General features: G+C 32.6%; 1 long non-coding RNA gene across 1 annotated transcript; it reads left to right on the top strand.

Moving 5' to 3' along the window:
* Positions 1-4,760: 4,760 nt before the first annotated feature.
* Positions 4,761-6,360, top strand: LOC147078075 (uncharacterized). The gene is made up of 3 exons (XR_015069249.1): positions 4,761-5,149; positions 5,733-5,889; positions 6,171-6,360. It is a non-coding gene; the product is annotated as an uncharacterized LOC147078075 (long non-coding RNA).
* The last annotated feature ends 9,676 nt before the right edge of the window (positions 6,361-16,036 follow it).

Here is a 16,036-nt window from a genome sequence, read left to right as displayed (position 1 = left end):
AATTATAATTCGTAACCTTTTTATTTATTCAATAATACTTTGAAAAGAAACTCTCAATCAATATTTTCTTAATTAATCTATTTTAATTCAATGAATAATATTATTATACACGTTCTAAGAATGCAGCATTAGTTAATGGACACATATGTATATATGTGATAGTTAAATTCCCGGAATGGCAGCGGAATATTGCCTGTGATGTATAACATAACAAGTGAGTATTCGTGTTTGAACATGATTGAATTAATATGTGCGTAAATATCAAACTGAAAGAGATATTTGATAGTTATCTATTGGAAAGAATAGATATCTACGCGTGCATATTGGCCTAACAATGGGCGATCGAAATTAATTAAAGTAGCATCACACTGCGTAAGTAGGTACGTAATTTGAAACACGTCAGAGACATGCCCCAAAAGTAAAAATAAAATAAAATAAAAATAACAAAAGATGGTCACCAATATTAATGGAAATTGGGGTAACAATTCAGGTGATTACTACATATTACACCGGTTCCTTAATTGCTAAAAAACATTATTCCGAATATGGTTTCAAGTAGTTTTTTTCCTTATAAGTAGGTATGTATATTTATGAAAGAAATTATTTATATCATACTATAACGATATATTTTTACTCTTTTTTCCTTAGGTCACACTAAGTAGGTACTAACATAATTAAGCTGAGGCTTCTAATGTAACATAGCAACAAAATAATATAAACATACATAATTTTGAAAACATTATATTAAATATAAAAATATATTATAACCAATAGAAATAATCTTTTTGAAAAAAGTAAGATACCCCGCAGGAATCGAACCTACATCTCTCGGGCATCGCGCCCACGCACGTTGAACACAATGCTAAATGAGTCATACTTAATTACAAAAAAAATTAACTGATGGCTTAAACTATGTATATTCAATAATTAGAATGTTACATTCTTAAATCTTGTGAATTGTTCGTTGAATAAAAAAATAGTTAAATAAAATAATATATAACTACCAAACAAATGTTTAAATGTTTTGTAACCAGGATTCGTTGGTATGAATATGTTTTGTTCGAAATTTAAACATTACGTTTCAGGTGTAACAATGATTAAAAATATTTAGATATTATTATTTACTATAATCATGACGTAAATTTTAAATTTATGTAATATATTTACAAGTGTGTTTAACTGCGACAGTTGACAGTTTGACACGTTTTCGAATATAAACATCTTTTACCGGTTCTAAAAATTCCCGTTATTTTTTTTATGATTCCGAAAAAATTCAAACACATGTGAAGTAACAAGATTAATATTAGATTAAGCCATTTAAGAGTAACTTATAAACATTTAATTCAAAACAACTTGTCCGTTTGCAAGACAGGAAGGCCTTTGGCGATAATCAGTTAGCAAATTGTTTATAATCAGGGGTGATGAAAATGTGGTCCGCATCGTATCAGTTCTCACATGAAATATTTTGTGACGTTTAAACTTATAATATTGTATTCACCTTAATGTATACTAAAAGTAGTGGTCGAACAATTTTTTGATGGAAAATATCGTACTGAACATAAGTACTCTGAATATAAACGCAATGACAAAATAATAATATTTTTAAAATAGTGGACGTACTTACTCTAATATCAGCAAGTTAAATATGATTTATGCATACTAAAAGTGCATACATAATAAAATGAGTACCAGATTATGGAGGTCAAGCAAATACGCATTGGACAATGGCACACCGGACAATGACACACCGGACAATAGCACATTGGTCAAATGCACATTAGACAATGGCACATCCGACAATAACACATGGGACAAATGCATATCGGACAATAGCACATCGGAAATAAATTCTATGGAAATTAGCCAAATTACAAATATTATGAAGTCAGTGTGCTAACTGTAATATCTGCAGGTGTTGAACAAACTTAGTATGAATTTGAGAGTGAATTATTATAACAATGCGTTGATTTTTGATGCGTATGACGTAATATGAAGAGCATGGCGAAACGTGGTATAAAAAGGTGCACGGTGGGCACAACGCACAAAGACCACATAAGCAACCAATAGATAAAGAATCAGACAAGAGTATCTATGTACGTGTTATAAAAGATGTCAAACGTGGGTGATAATGAAAGTGATTGAATTAATATAAATTATAAACTTATTAATATAAAATTATATTTACTTTTATAGAATTCAACTATTTACTTACATACTGACATATTTTGCGTTATTTAGCTCATTTTTATACTATAGTATAATATGCCACTTCAAATATTGTTATAGTCACTATTTTAACTAAAAATGTAAGTACTATAAATATATATATAAAATATGTTGTTATCGAGAGCATGTTGGTACCTATCTACCTAAAAAAATATTTTTCCATTTTTGAACGTTTGTTAAAACTCATTTGGTACTAACACCGCGACTGGCGCGTTTGGAGTCGTTGGCCATTAGATATAATTAAAACGTGTTATTTAAATGACATGTGGTAATTAAAAGGTAAGCAGTGATTATATTTTAAATAATGTATATGGCAATGGGTGGTCAAAAGATGTATTTATTGTCTTAGATACCAGATACCATTACAATAATATGTAGACTGCGAATGTCTTAACGTCGATCTGTGGAGCTAAAAATCCCCCCCCCCCTCCGCTCTTACGCGTTCATAAATATTTAAACTACATACAGCACTATAAAATCACAACCATGATATTTTGGTTGTAGAATAGTAGGTACTTACCTACATACTACTTATATTTTATTAATTTGATATCGTCTCCACAAAACTCAACAGTATAATATATTATGACAGTCAGCTAATATTTTTATTGTTTTATTTTGAACGACGCATGTCAATAATAATTGTATATTCCGTGGATTAATTACACAACAGTTTGCAAATCTCTGCTTTATAATATGACATATGAAAAGCAAGATAGATTAAATCGCATATATACATTTTAATTGCTGATTATGTAACTTGTATTTACTACCGTCAGCGTGAAAGTGTCTAAACAAATTGTAACATAAACGCTGGAGATTCGCTGATTTACTATCTATTCTATTCATTTTGGACGGTTTCCAGATATAAATGTAAAAAGACATGACATTTTTTAATAGGATCTCTATTTGGTGTTCTCAAAAAAAAACTATTTTTTTGTTAATGACACTATACTATTGATCTGAAACTTTCACTAATAGATTCATCAGTCAGGTGAACAGGGTGCGATAGGCCGATACATACAGACATACCACATAACGTAAATGTTGATAGTTTCGACAGTTTTGTAATAGTTTTCGTTAAATATTACAATTAAAATTTTGTCCTATATTTTCTCATCTCTCCCAAGAGTACACTTAAAACTTAAAGTCATGTAAATTGAGTTAAAGCACATTCGAAGGCATGACGACTTGGGTAACAACTTACTGCTCTTCAGACATTTATCAATCGTAAAGTTTTACATCAAACGTAGGGCTCCGTGGTACAACTGATTTAGACCGGGCTTATTGCGGGCAATTAATTCAATGTGTAATTCAAGTAGTCAGTTCATTTCATACTAATGTGTATGTTTCTGAGGTTATTTCAATTTACGAAGGTTCGATAAATAATCCCCTTCACAGAACTATATAGTACTTTTTTCCTTAGATAAGTACCTAAAATGTAATACATTTTAGTGATCCATAATCTGACATCATTTTGGATCCCAATAATAAAATTGTAATCACACCAGAGTGATTTAAAATATTTCTTACTCATTAAACATATTTCAACATATTAAGAATCTACTTACTGTATAAAAATGTTTTTTAATCCATCTAATGCAATTTTTTGCACGTCGCTTACTATGATGATGGCCAGCTAACGATCTCTATAATGATAATACCGAGAAAAATGATTTTTAAACAGGCGATATACTAATTTTTTGCTACATGAATGCAAGTGAAATTTGTAACCACGTAATTGTAATCTCCGCTAAATTAATTAATAATTTGCTGCTATCACTGTAAGTGGTATAATTATTGCCAGGAAATTAATTCATCATTTGCTTAGATTAATTAATATTTTTTTAAATAATAGTCATCACCATCATCAGATTGACTTAAGGTGATGTCTCTAGGTAAAGTTGTTATCGAAAAATAGCTAGAAAAGTTTATTAATCGGTAAATATATATTCAAAAGTAATGAGAAAAATAAAATAAAAAATTAAGAAGTATCATGGAGTTCTATATATCAAAAATACGTGTCAAATTCGGTACATTTCTATCGGGTGGTAAGAATGAATGACATAAGATTTATTATCAAAATTACGATAAAAATGTACGTAAATCTATTACCCAGGGAAACGCTAAACGAAAATTGGAATTTATTATATCCTTATATCTTGTTTTTCAAATTTAAAAAACATCGATTTAGAGGTTAGAAAGCACGCAATTAAAATCGAAAAACCTCGGCTTAGACGCAATTTATCGCGAAAAACGTTTAGCGTTTCTATTAAAAATATTATTTATTAATTTTTACGGCAGTAATTTGAATTTAATCTTGTATTTTTGTATATTAACGAATCGATAGAAATCGAAACCATAATAATTGCCCAAATTCAACCGATGTTTAGCTGTCCGGTGCTGCCACCGTGGAACTATTTCGAAACAATACACATATACAAAATACACACACATGCAACAACCTGACATTGAAAATGAAACTCATACATAGACAAGACAAAATAACATTTTTCTGCTTCATTTTGGCTAGGATCAGTTTGTGGTAAAACTTCGACGCGAAATTGCCATATGAATAAAAATAACTTTATAATTAAAATTACAATATTTACTTAATATACGTAGGAACCTGCCTATATTCAAAATTTGAAACTGCGAATTATTTGCAATTAGTATTTGCTTAAATTACAACTGTTTTTTATCATTATTTATGATAAAAATAATCAACAAAATAAACAAATCTCGCATTTTAACATATGGTAGCATTCGTGCTCTCGATCGAATACATAGATAACAGACATCGAATATCGGGTTTATAACAATTCTTCTTTATTTTTTTGCCATTATTATATTGTTTGAAAACAGGAAGGAATCGACTCATCAGCATAGATAAGATACTTCTCATCAGTAACATTTTTGTCAAGTAAGTAAACTTTTCAGTGTATAATAAATAATATTATTATCGTACATCAAAATGACAAACTATGTCATGCAGTTTTGATTGTCAAACAAACATTCAAAAATTATTTAAAAGAGTTACATATACTGTATTTTCAATCACCATCATGCATTTATCATCAATATATATTATTTTAGGCGTATACTCATCGTTTTCGTAAAATTATAAATACTTTACGTCAGTTTGAGGTTATGTTTATGACAAATGTCATCGAGCCTATCTTGTACGTTTTGTAAATTATCTAATAGATAGTGAATTTCTTTCATTCGCATAATATGATTGTAGAACCGAATTTAATAAAATAAAATTTTAATTTCATTCAAAATTACTGAAACTTGTCTCGAAAATGTATCTCATAATCATTATAATTATTCACAATGCTGTACAATGTAACCATATTGATTATAATCAAATATTTTATGTGCTTTCAAACACGTGTCCGTGTTTTTAATACAACATAATCGTAAATTGAAAACGTTATCTACAGTGATAAGTTTAACACGAGTATATGAATATAATGAGGTTATGTTTTTTTGTTTACATATAGATAAATCTTTTAATACTGATGAACTCGACGAAATATTGGACGACAGTGACTGCGAAGTCGGCGACGGTTACGAGTCCGACAACAGCGACGACATTTACATTCGACATTTACAACCTTCGACATCACAATCCAGGGTTCTTCCCTGGCTCACAAAATGGTAGGTTTACAATTTTCTTAATAATATATTTATTGGTTTTATATACCATCCAGTCATACATTAGATTCATTTTCATTACATGCTTTGGCATAAAAACAAGAATTCATTACATCTTGTACACATGATGTAGCGATTGTCTCGAATGAGGAGTTGATGGTTTGAATAGTAAACTTCAATCAAAACATATTATTGCCCATCATTATTTGTATTTTTACTGCTAAATACTTGAATTAATGAGGAAATATGGATTATGTAATAATATTTTTTTCCTATTGTTTCAGTATGCCGAATGCTGGTCCGGAATTGGAGGAAGATTTGTTGGCGAGAGGGCATGTTGCTGACAATGTACTCAGCTCCTTTTTCGAATACTTCAACCTCGCTCTCTTCGAAAAAATAGCTGAGCAGACAAATTTATATTCAGCACAAAAAAGGGACTTGTGGTCGGTGAATACGAATTCGAAATTCGTATTCACCGTCAGGTACATTAAGGTTTCCGCAGACTCGAATGTACTGGTGTTTATGATCTAAGCATTCCAATCATTAATCAAGCAATGCCCAGAGACGGGTACTTCGAACTGCGGAATCACTTTCATTTTGCAGATAACACTGATAAACTTTGGAAGATTAGTCCCTTTTTAAGTGAGGTTCTAAAAAAATGCCATACTTTGCCCAGACCTGCTCATAACTCCATCGACGAGCAAATGATGCCGTTCACTGGCCGCTGTAGACACAGGCAATTTGTACTTAACAAGCCAAATCCTGTAGGCCTTAAAAATTTTGTTCTCGCGGCCAGAGATGGATTAGTGATAGATTTTCACATATATGTAGGGAAGGGAACGGTATCAGATGGAGATATGAAGCAGTTCGGTCTGGGCGCAAGTGTGGTCAAGTTACTCTGCCGGACTCTCCCCAATCCTCCTGCATTGTCTATACTGATCGTTTTTCACTAGTTTGAATCTCGCCGATTCGTTACTTCAAGACAAAATATTCTTAACTGGAACTGTCAGAAGTAATAGAATCGGCGATGTGATTAAGAAATTAAAAAAACGATAAGGCAATGCAGAGGGGAGATTGGGATGAGAAGGTTCGGTAGGATGACAAAGTCTGTGTAGTCAAGTGGAAAGATAATAAATCCGTGTTATTATTTTACACTGCTGTCGGCAGTACTCCTGTTGGTACTTGCATGCGATGATCGAAGGAAGTAAAGAGGAAGATCAGTGCCACTCAGCCGGCCATTGTAAAGCACTACAATATGTCGATGGGTGGCATTGATCTTTGCGATCGGATAATTGCTTATTACAGGACTGCGATGAAGACATGCAAATGGCCTGTGAGGGTTTTTAACCACTTTGTGGACTTGGCGGTAGTAAACTGTTGGCTAATGTATATGCGGAATTGTAAACTAGAAAATGTACCCCGAAAGGATATTATGGGACTGTTGTCGTACTGAATCAGATTAGCGAAAGCTATGATTCGGTATGAAGATCGGGTAGCCAACATTTTAACACTGCCAGCACGAGGTCGGCCAAGAAACATGTCGACATCGCAGGTAGACACAGAGCCACCAGCTCGCAGGAGAACGGTTTTCCCCCAACCGATCGCTGAGGTACGTTTGGACAGCGTTGGCCACCATTCAGCATCCGTGTGCAGATACCCTGGATGCAAGTCCCGCACCAGTTATATTTGCATAAAATGCAATATATACGTGTGCACAAAATTTTGCTTTGAGCTGTATCACACAGTATAGGATGCAGCTCAAAGCAATTTTAAAGTAGATATTTAGGGTTTTATTTCATAATTTTAACTAATTTTAAGTGTAAATATATTTAATTATCCTATTTATAATGTTTTTGTATTGTTTTTATTGTGTAATGTTCTATTAAAATTGACCATTCCTATGACAAGTTGTTTTCTTTACCTTCCCTAAGTTTATAGAGTAGGTAATATTCATCTGCAGTGTGACCTGGTAGCATATATAGTACATTAGGATCGGACATGGTTGAAACGAAATGAATTGGGATGTCTATATAATATCGACATTGTCATAATTATAACTACAGTCGAACTCGGTTATTACATTCTCGGACATAGCGAGATCTCGGATGTAATGAGGAAACAGTCGTTGACATTTTGTATATGATTTTCTCCATACATTTTTATTCACTGTTATAACGAGATACTTATCGGATATACCGAGCTAAAATACTGGTAATGTGTTGATCGTTTAAAGACATTTCGACCCTAAGCAATAAAATCCGATCGGACAGGATGCCGCCGGGGACAGATTACGTTTATGACACTAGTTAAGTGTCTAATTGTTGTTTTCGCCGACAATAAAAATACCTATTCTCTGATATAACGAGTACCGCTTATAACGAGCAAATTCAGCCGGTCCAACCTTCCTAGTAATAACCAAGTACAACTGTATATTCCTTATTTTGTTTAATAATAATTCGAATGGCATTTGTTTTGCTATTCATTTCATATCATTCTTTTATTCCACCTCTAGTAGAAATTCGATGTAATTGTCAATTGTACAAGATTAAACTCAATCTCATAAACATTACTATTATAAATGAATTTTACTGTAGAAAAATATTTATATTAATTCGTATTGACAACGTAAAAAAATCTGGTTCATTGACTGGACAGGATACCTTGTATTGCCACTGTAAAAAAAACTACGGTAAACAAAATGTAAAAATCATAAACACTTTAAATCAAATCAAATAGACATGTTAGAATTGTAAATATTTTATGGGGGTAATATTAATTGTAAATATTTTTACATAGGTAAGTAAATATATAATAAATTTAAATGCATTTTTAAAAAGCTTATGATTTTTAATATGTGGCGACACACAATATTTTATTTTATATTTTATTGCCATCTGGTTGCGATCGACGAAAGTTTTTAGTAACACATTTTTAGAAATTCATGGTAGATGCCTGTAGATGCCTTTAGATGGCGTTGAAGTCACATTTGATCGTAAATTGAGGCAAAGAATTCGCCTTAATCCACTGTTAGATGAAGGCATCTTGAATATCGTTCGACTATTCTATGTTTCCTGTTCTTCGCTGCCAAGTGATTCCGCCAAACCTTAATATTTTGTCAATCCAACCTACCGTTTTTTATAAAAGCACCATAATCACAACTTTCATAATATAAACATATCCATTTTTTAATGTTTAAGACTTTTACGGTTATTTTTAATCGTAATAGATTTTTAGCTTCCCACCACGTTTATTTCTTCCTTCGTGAGAAATATCCCTTATTCCGTGAAATGTGTGTCCTGTATCCATCAAGAACTCGGCAATATTGCTGACATCGTGTAGTATTTTAGTCGGTATGCCCTCTCGTGTTCACTCACACGCTTCTCTACCATTCGAGAAGTTGGGCCTATATACTTTTTCGGGCATCAGCCATCGAAATATATAGACACCCTGAAAATATTAACAGGGATGATGGGTTACGGTTAAAAACGTCATGGCTTCCGGCACTGCCAGCAAAATCCAATATTAGATCCGGTATCTCTGCTAGATTGACACATTAATCAAAGCAACGTTTGCTATCGGATTGCTAGTCGGATTCCATTTAGCATACTTAGAGCAATGTTTGCATTTATATACCTACATTACACTTCATCATAATACATGTCTCTTGATAATGGCCTCTGTAAAGAGCCCGAAACGTCGAGAAAAGAAGGAAGTTACACGCGCTGGAAACCCATGAAGCACGTAAGTATGCATACAGTAGGTACATGTATAATTATGGTCTTTTCATCTAGTTTAAAAATCCTTATATATTATCCAACTTATACAGAATAGAAGTTTTTATTTCATTTGAAGGTTTTGGACATAACCTCAAATGGAAATGGGCTGAAAATATAGCTCGAAGAAAATACAATCGTTGGATAAATCTAGTCATCCAGCGGTAACCAAGAGGTACAAAACATCCGCAAGATAGACCTATAAACCGCTGGATCGATGAAATGATTAAATTCTGCGGAAGTACGTGGCAACGCACTGGACCGAGAGTAGTGAAATCAGCTTGAAGAGGCCTTCATCCAGCAGAAAATAGATTCAGGCTGATGATGATAATAACTTAGAATAACAATGTATATTTTTTATTGGTGAAGATAAATACTTTTACTGTTTATGTATTTGTAAAAATACAATATCACCTCTCTCTTCATATAGTCCAAACTCTTTGCTAGTAAAATACTATGAAGATTATTATAACTGTTTGGTATAATATATTGTGTTAAGTTAGCCACTATGTAAATAAATCACTCTTTACATTACATTTGTATTGCTGAAGACACCGTTTTACGGCGCCTGTAGAGCGTTTGTTAAAAACCATCCACCATCCACCGGGCTCTCGGGAATTATTTATCACAGCCGCGTTCCAAGATGAGTTAATTGATAATTGATGGCGCGTAGTTCTATTATTTATGACGTTTAGGGTCTATGATATGCATCTTATTGCTCCGTACAATAATCTTGTACACAAAGTGTAGCAAAGAAGGAGTAAGTATTATATTAAGTAGATATAATAATAATTAAAGATAGCGAAGAGCAAAGAACCTAAAAGAGTAAATAAAGCTTGTAGAGGCATCATCTAGCAGTAGCTATTATATATACCAATACAAATTGCGTTAATGTTAGCTATTGATAAGTACGTTATAACATAAATTTGGAGTGATCCGGGCTTCGATTAGTAATTAGGGCACTAAATTAATACCTTGATTTAAAACACAAAAATAAACGAAATTTGATAATCATTTCATGTAAGGTTATTAATTAGGTTTCCCGTCATTTATTTGATAACTATCAGACACCAGTCAGTTTTTGACAGGCCAAGGTGGATTCGCTGTAAAGCTCCACGAGCTTAGACTTGTTACCCGGCCAATATGTCCATGTGGTGGATAACTACAAGATTCAAACCACATCCTCTGGGAATGTGCTTGAATATACATAATTACTACATAATATGAATTAGGGAAGAGATGCTTAAATCAGTTAAGCCAGCTGTTGCGCGCATCGGGCCGTCCGACCTGGATGGAAAAGGCCAATTATTAAAAAATTGCGGACGTGAAGATCACTTCACATAGTTTGTTTGTCCGTATTGTTTTATCTTTATTTTTTGTATCTTATATATCATTAAATTTATTTGTTTATTCCCCGTGCCTTTCATTTCCATGGCACTTTTTGTTAAATTTCGTCTTTCATTATATTCATACAAAGTATCTGCTCCTGAGACATTCCCAGTCGTAAGCAACATACTGCTGATGTTTCACATCAAGCGTAGGGCCTCGTGATACGCTCGATAAAGACCGAGTGACGTGCGGGGCGGGATGGTTTGGAGGGTCTATGTTTGTATTGGTAACGTACATTGGCGCGAATCCGTGTTTCAGTCACTGTGTCAGTCTCAGTCAAATCAGTGTTTAAAGATTCAAGTCCCGTCGGGCGACGTATTTTTTTCAAAAAAAGTTTTTTCATAATAGCTAGGTATATATGCCCACTATTGGTGAAGGGTGGAGGTAGACTGTTAAGATCCGACATCAATAGCGCACATTAAACTGTATTAGTCATACGTATTTAATTTTATTGAACTAATACTACAATTTACAGAATAAGGTGTTTTTAAAATTCAATTAAACCCCGCAAAAATCATGCCAAAAATGGGTACTTATTATGCGTTTATAGATCATTCAATAATATACATAAGCTACCAAACTATGATATTTTTTATAAAATTTTAGCGTTAAATGGACGCTACCGGTGTAAAAAAGCTTTACCATTATAGATAGCCGATATCAATTATATTACATATTAAGCCAAACACAGCGATTTGGAAACTTGCTAGAATTATTTTCTTAACATCGAGAGCGTCGACAGCTTCAAGTATCTGAGGGTACACATCACGGGAGATGGCATTTTGCAGAAAGAGCTCGCTATCCGAATGGGAATGGCTGGAGCATCATTCAACTCGATGCGAAATGTCTGGGACTCACGATTGTACTCGGTCAAAACCAAATGCCGCCTATTTGACGCTTGCATTCTGACGGTGCTGCTTTACGGTAGCGAATCATGGCACCTTAAAAAGGCTCAGAGCAACCGTGTAGTGAGCTTCGAAAACAGATGTTTGTGACGAATACTGGGTATGCTTGGTGTGGTATGACTTTAGGAGCAACGAGGAGATGAGAGAACGCACCAAGCAGCCTCTCATTACGCTGAAAGTGAAGAGACGACGTTGAACCTGGCTCGGCCATGTGCTGCGGATGCCAGAAGAGAACTTCAACCTGGCCTGCCTGTTCTTCAAGCCGACTGGATTCTGGCGTCTTGGAATTCCTCTAAATACAATCTACATAGTGTATACGACGGAGCTACAGGATGCTGGTTTGACCTAGAACGAAACAAGAAGACTGGCGAGCGACAGGGATTTTTGGAGGCGCCGCGTGGTGTCCATATGGTCCAGTTAAGGGGCGAATATGGCCAAAGAAGAAGAAGAAAATTGAAAAAGAAATATTAAGATATTTTAATTTATAATAAATAATTTATGTAACCGTGTTATTATTATTATTATTATTAAATCACGTGACACAACGTACTAATAAAATTGATACCGTCATAAAAACTATTTAAATATTCCAATAATGACTCGCAGAAAAAAAATACTTAAAAATTATATCTAGGACGTGATGATTCTTCGTTAAGGTCAGATGATTTTTTTTTATAACAGAGCTTTCGTTTGAAGAATCATAATAACCAATCCATCACAATACAATATTTAATAAATGTTTGTGTAAAGATTCATATTTAGTTCTCATGATTTGTTGCCGTATGATATACAATCTCTAGATATGTGGTTATATTATGGATACAGTTCGTTTGAAAAAGACGTGATGCGCTAATGTGTCTGTCACGGGGCGCACGAATCACCCTTTATTGAGTGTTTGTTCTTTCCAACTACTTAAAAGCTTTTTTATACGTCATCTGGTCAATTCAGAAATGTTGCATTTTCAATATGTAGGTTCTAAAAATCTTATAAATTCTCCAAAACAATTACTATCTATTCATCAGTCAAAAACTAATACTAATAAAAGAATATACCATTCTTTATTGAATATTTCTACATAATACAACACCTCATAAACATTTTTTTTTTTTTTTAGAATTATTAGTAACCATGTCCTTGCTTTTTCGTACAAGGTGGTTGTTAGTAATTTTGAACAATCACAAACACCCAGGCTTTGATAAAAACACATAAATGTTTTTTTGTCATGACCGGGAATCGAACCCAGGAACTCTCGGGTGGAAGGCGAGCGCCTTACCAACTGCACCACGAGAGCCGCCTCCCCCCCACCTCATAAACATTAACCGAATTCAGATGGACGTGTGTCCGTGACCAATGTATTTGTATTTTTATTACGTATTTATTGTTATCTACCTACGTTAGCTTTCAATAAACAAATACGCTTAAATCCTGATAAATACAATTATATTATATAGTTATTAGAAAAAAATCCTGAAAAGTTGGACACAGTTAGACTCGAATTCACATCTTTCACTTTCCGGGTGTGTGCTCTCGCCTTTAACATACTTGTCAATCCTTCTAAACTTTGATTCTTACTTAAATAAATTTTAGCTGAGTTACCTCAAACTCCGCCAATCAGGATACTATCGGCATTTTTTATCAATTTAGGTAAAGGATATTATATTATCACATTTCGTAATAATTTACCGAATCAGTCATACTTATTGGTTTTCATCGAACTAAGAATACAATCTGAAGATGATGCTGCTAATTTTTAAAATTCAATTAAACCCTGCCTAAATCAAACCATAATAGTTTTGGCATGATATGGGCGATCCGATAAAAATAGTGCACACTTTTTCAATGATTCGTATTTGTTTTTGTTGAATTAAAAATATTTATTAGAGACTGTGTTAGTTAGTTTTCTTAACGATACCAAATCATAATAGATAAAAATATTCTTCTATCTATAAAATATATAAAATTATGTGTGGTTTAATACTATAGTTTTAGATATTTTATAGATAAACGATAATTTTTTTTTTGACTATTATCTACTATGGCTTGAATTAAGTTTAATTACGAGTTTTTAAGAGAATTTTAAAAACTAACAAAAATACTATCTATACATTGTTGTATTAATACAATGAAAACGAATACATTTGAATGACAAAATTTAGTGTGCACTTTTTATATCGGATCTTAACAGTCTACCTCCACTCTTCGCCGGTGGACTTACTAAAACTCAAATATAAATACCAGTAGGTACTGATGCTTAATAATTCTGACAATGTGAGAGAAGCGCGTGACGTAAAAACAATGTTTATATTATGTAGTTAATTACTATCAAGTAAACGCTGAATATTTTCAGAACTTTACGAAAACTCTTTAAAACTATTCAAAAGCGATGTTCCAAGTACACATGTAATAATTTCACAATATCATCATCGATATTATCATGGCGCATCTTAGAACTGTTAAAACAGATCGTTACTTAAATACTCGTAAGTAACACTGACAGAACAATAATGATCTAACACTATCTGTACATAATACATTCCGATCATATTAGAATTTTAAGTATTCAGACTTATAATAATTATTGCACTACAATTTGAACGAAAATATTTCTAACATTTTACAAGTCATAACATTATATTGCTGAGGGCCGCTTCCATAGACTGTAATAATATTATAATCATTTACAAGCATTTTATTTTAGATTAGTCTTGTTTATGACTTCCCTTTAATTCAATTTCACTCCGTACGTGGATCCATTCAATCAAAATGATATATATATATGCAATACTCTGTAAGTGGGCAAGTGCATTGAATCACCAATTTAATGCATTTCGTTTTGTCACAACGAAAAGTGTTGGATGCACTTTCGATTATACAGAAAATTGATTAAAATTAGATAGATTTTAGAAAGATGAGCTTTGAATTTAAAAAATATATGCTTTAATTTAATAAAATACCTACCTAATTAACTCTATTGGAAAAGTGTGTTACTTATTGCTGTTTCATTGTCGATTTCTTATAATATTTTATATCTACTGCTACATATTGATTTATGTATTAGTTTGTTTTGTTTTGCGTTGCATATGTTTTATGTTTCTTAGTGCATCTTTTTAGTTTCTATAGGTATTAAAAATCAGTTGATATCACAATAATGTAAAAGTCGCGACTTTTTTTAAATTTATTTTTTAAACGTTTGAAATGAACCGTGATAAGACAGTTTGATTATTATGTCACAACAATATAAAATTACTAGATGGTAGTACCACCTGTTGACATTATTTTCGATGTATGCAATATGTTTAATGCGTAGACAGAGAGGGTGTATGTGCTATGCTATTTTGCGCTGTGATATGCAATGCATACCAGGAATTATAAAATTAGTGTATGAAAACTACAATTATTGATACCAAAATATCGGTCTTAAAATTCCAAAATACCAATATTTTTGGTTTAAAGAAAGCAGAGAAATTGAAACAAAGTATACATAAAATGATTTTAAAAAATTTATAAATCAGAACTCAGCTATTTTTGACAGAACCACTATTAATGACACGTATGTGACGTAAGCACGTATCATATGGATTTACGTGAACTTTCGATTCTTATTATAAAATAATGCTAAATGACAAGATCATAATCACTTGTCCAGCATCAATGGTCACACGTTTGGGTAGGTTCTCCATACTTTAGACTAAAAAATAATAGTTATATAGGTATTTATAAATATTTATAAATGACATAACGACAATTTAGTGTGTTCTCTTCATAGTCATCACCGTTATGATTTATCTTACTAGATATCAGATAGATATTGCAAAATTACGGATTATTTTTTTAACCTTCTTATCCTTTTCAACCCTTGTAGTAAATTCTATGAGGTTTCCAATGTACTACTACTTTATTTGCATTCAACAAAACCTCTTTTACCTGGCACACTAATCAAATCAATTTATTGACATTTATAGACTTTCTGGACCTTGACAAATGTATTGTCCGAAGAATCACATAATACTATGAAACAGGACGGTTTTTCATTGACCGAGTGAAAAACACTATTACTTCTTTCCATAATTCAATAAGGCATCT

The sequence above is a fragment of the Rhyacophila brunnea genome, unplaced genomic scaffold (genome assembly GCF_057557595.1).
Source record: "Rhyacophila brunnea isolate RB1 unplaced genomic scaffold, BYU_Rbru_1.0 scaffold_12, whole genome shotgun sequence".
Lineage (NCBI taxonomy): Eukaryota > Metazoa > Arthropoda > Insecta > Trichoptera > Rhyacophilidae > Rhyacophila > Rhyacophila brunnea.
The sequence above is the reverse complement of the archived record's forward strand: the minus strand, read 5'-3'. Positions and strand labels throughout refer to the sequence as shown.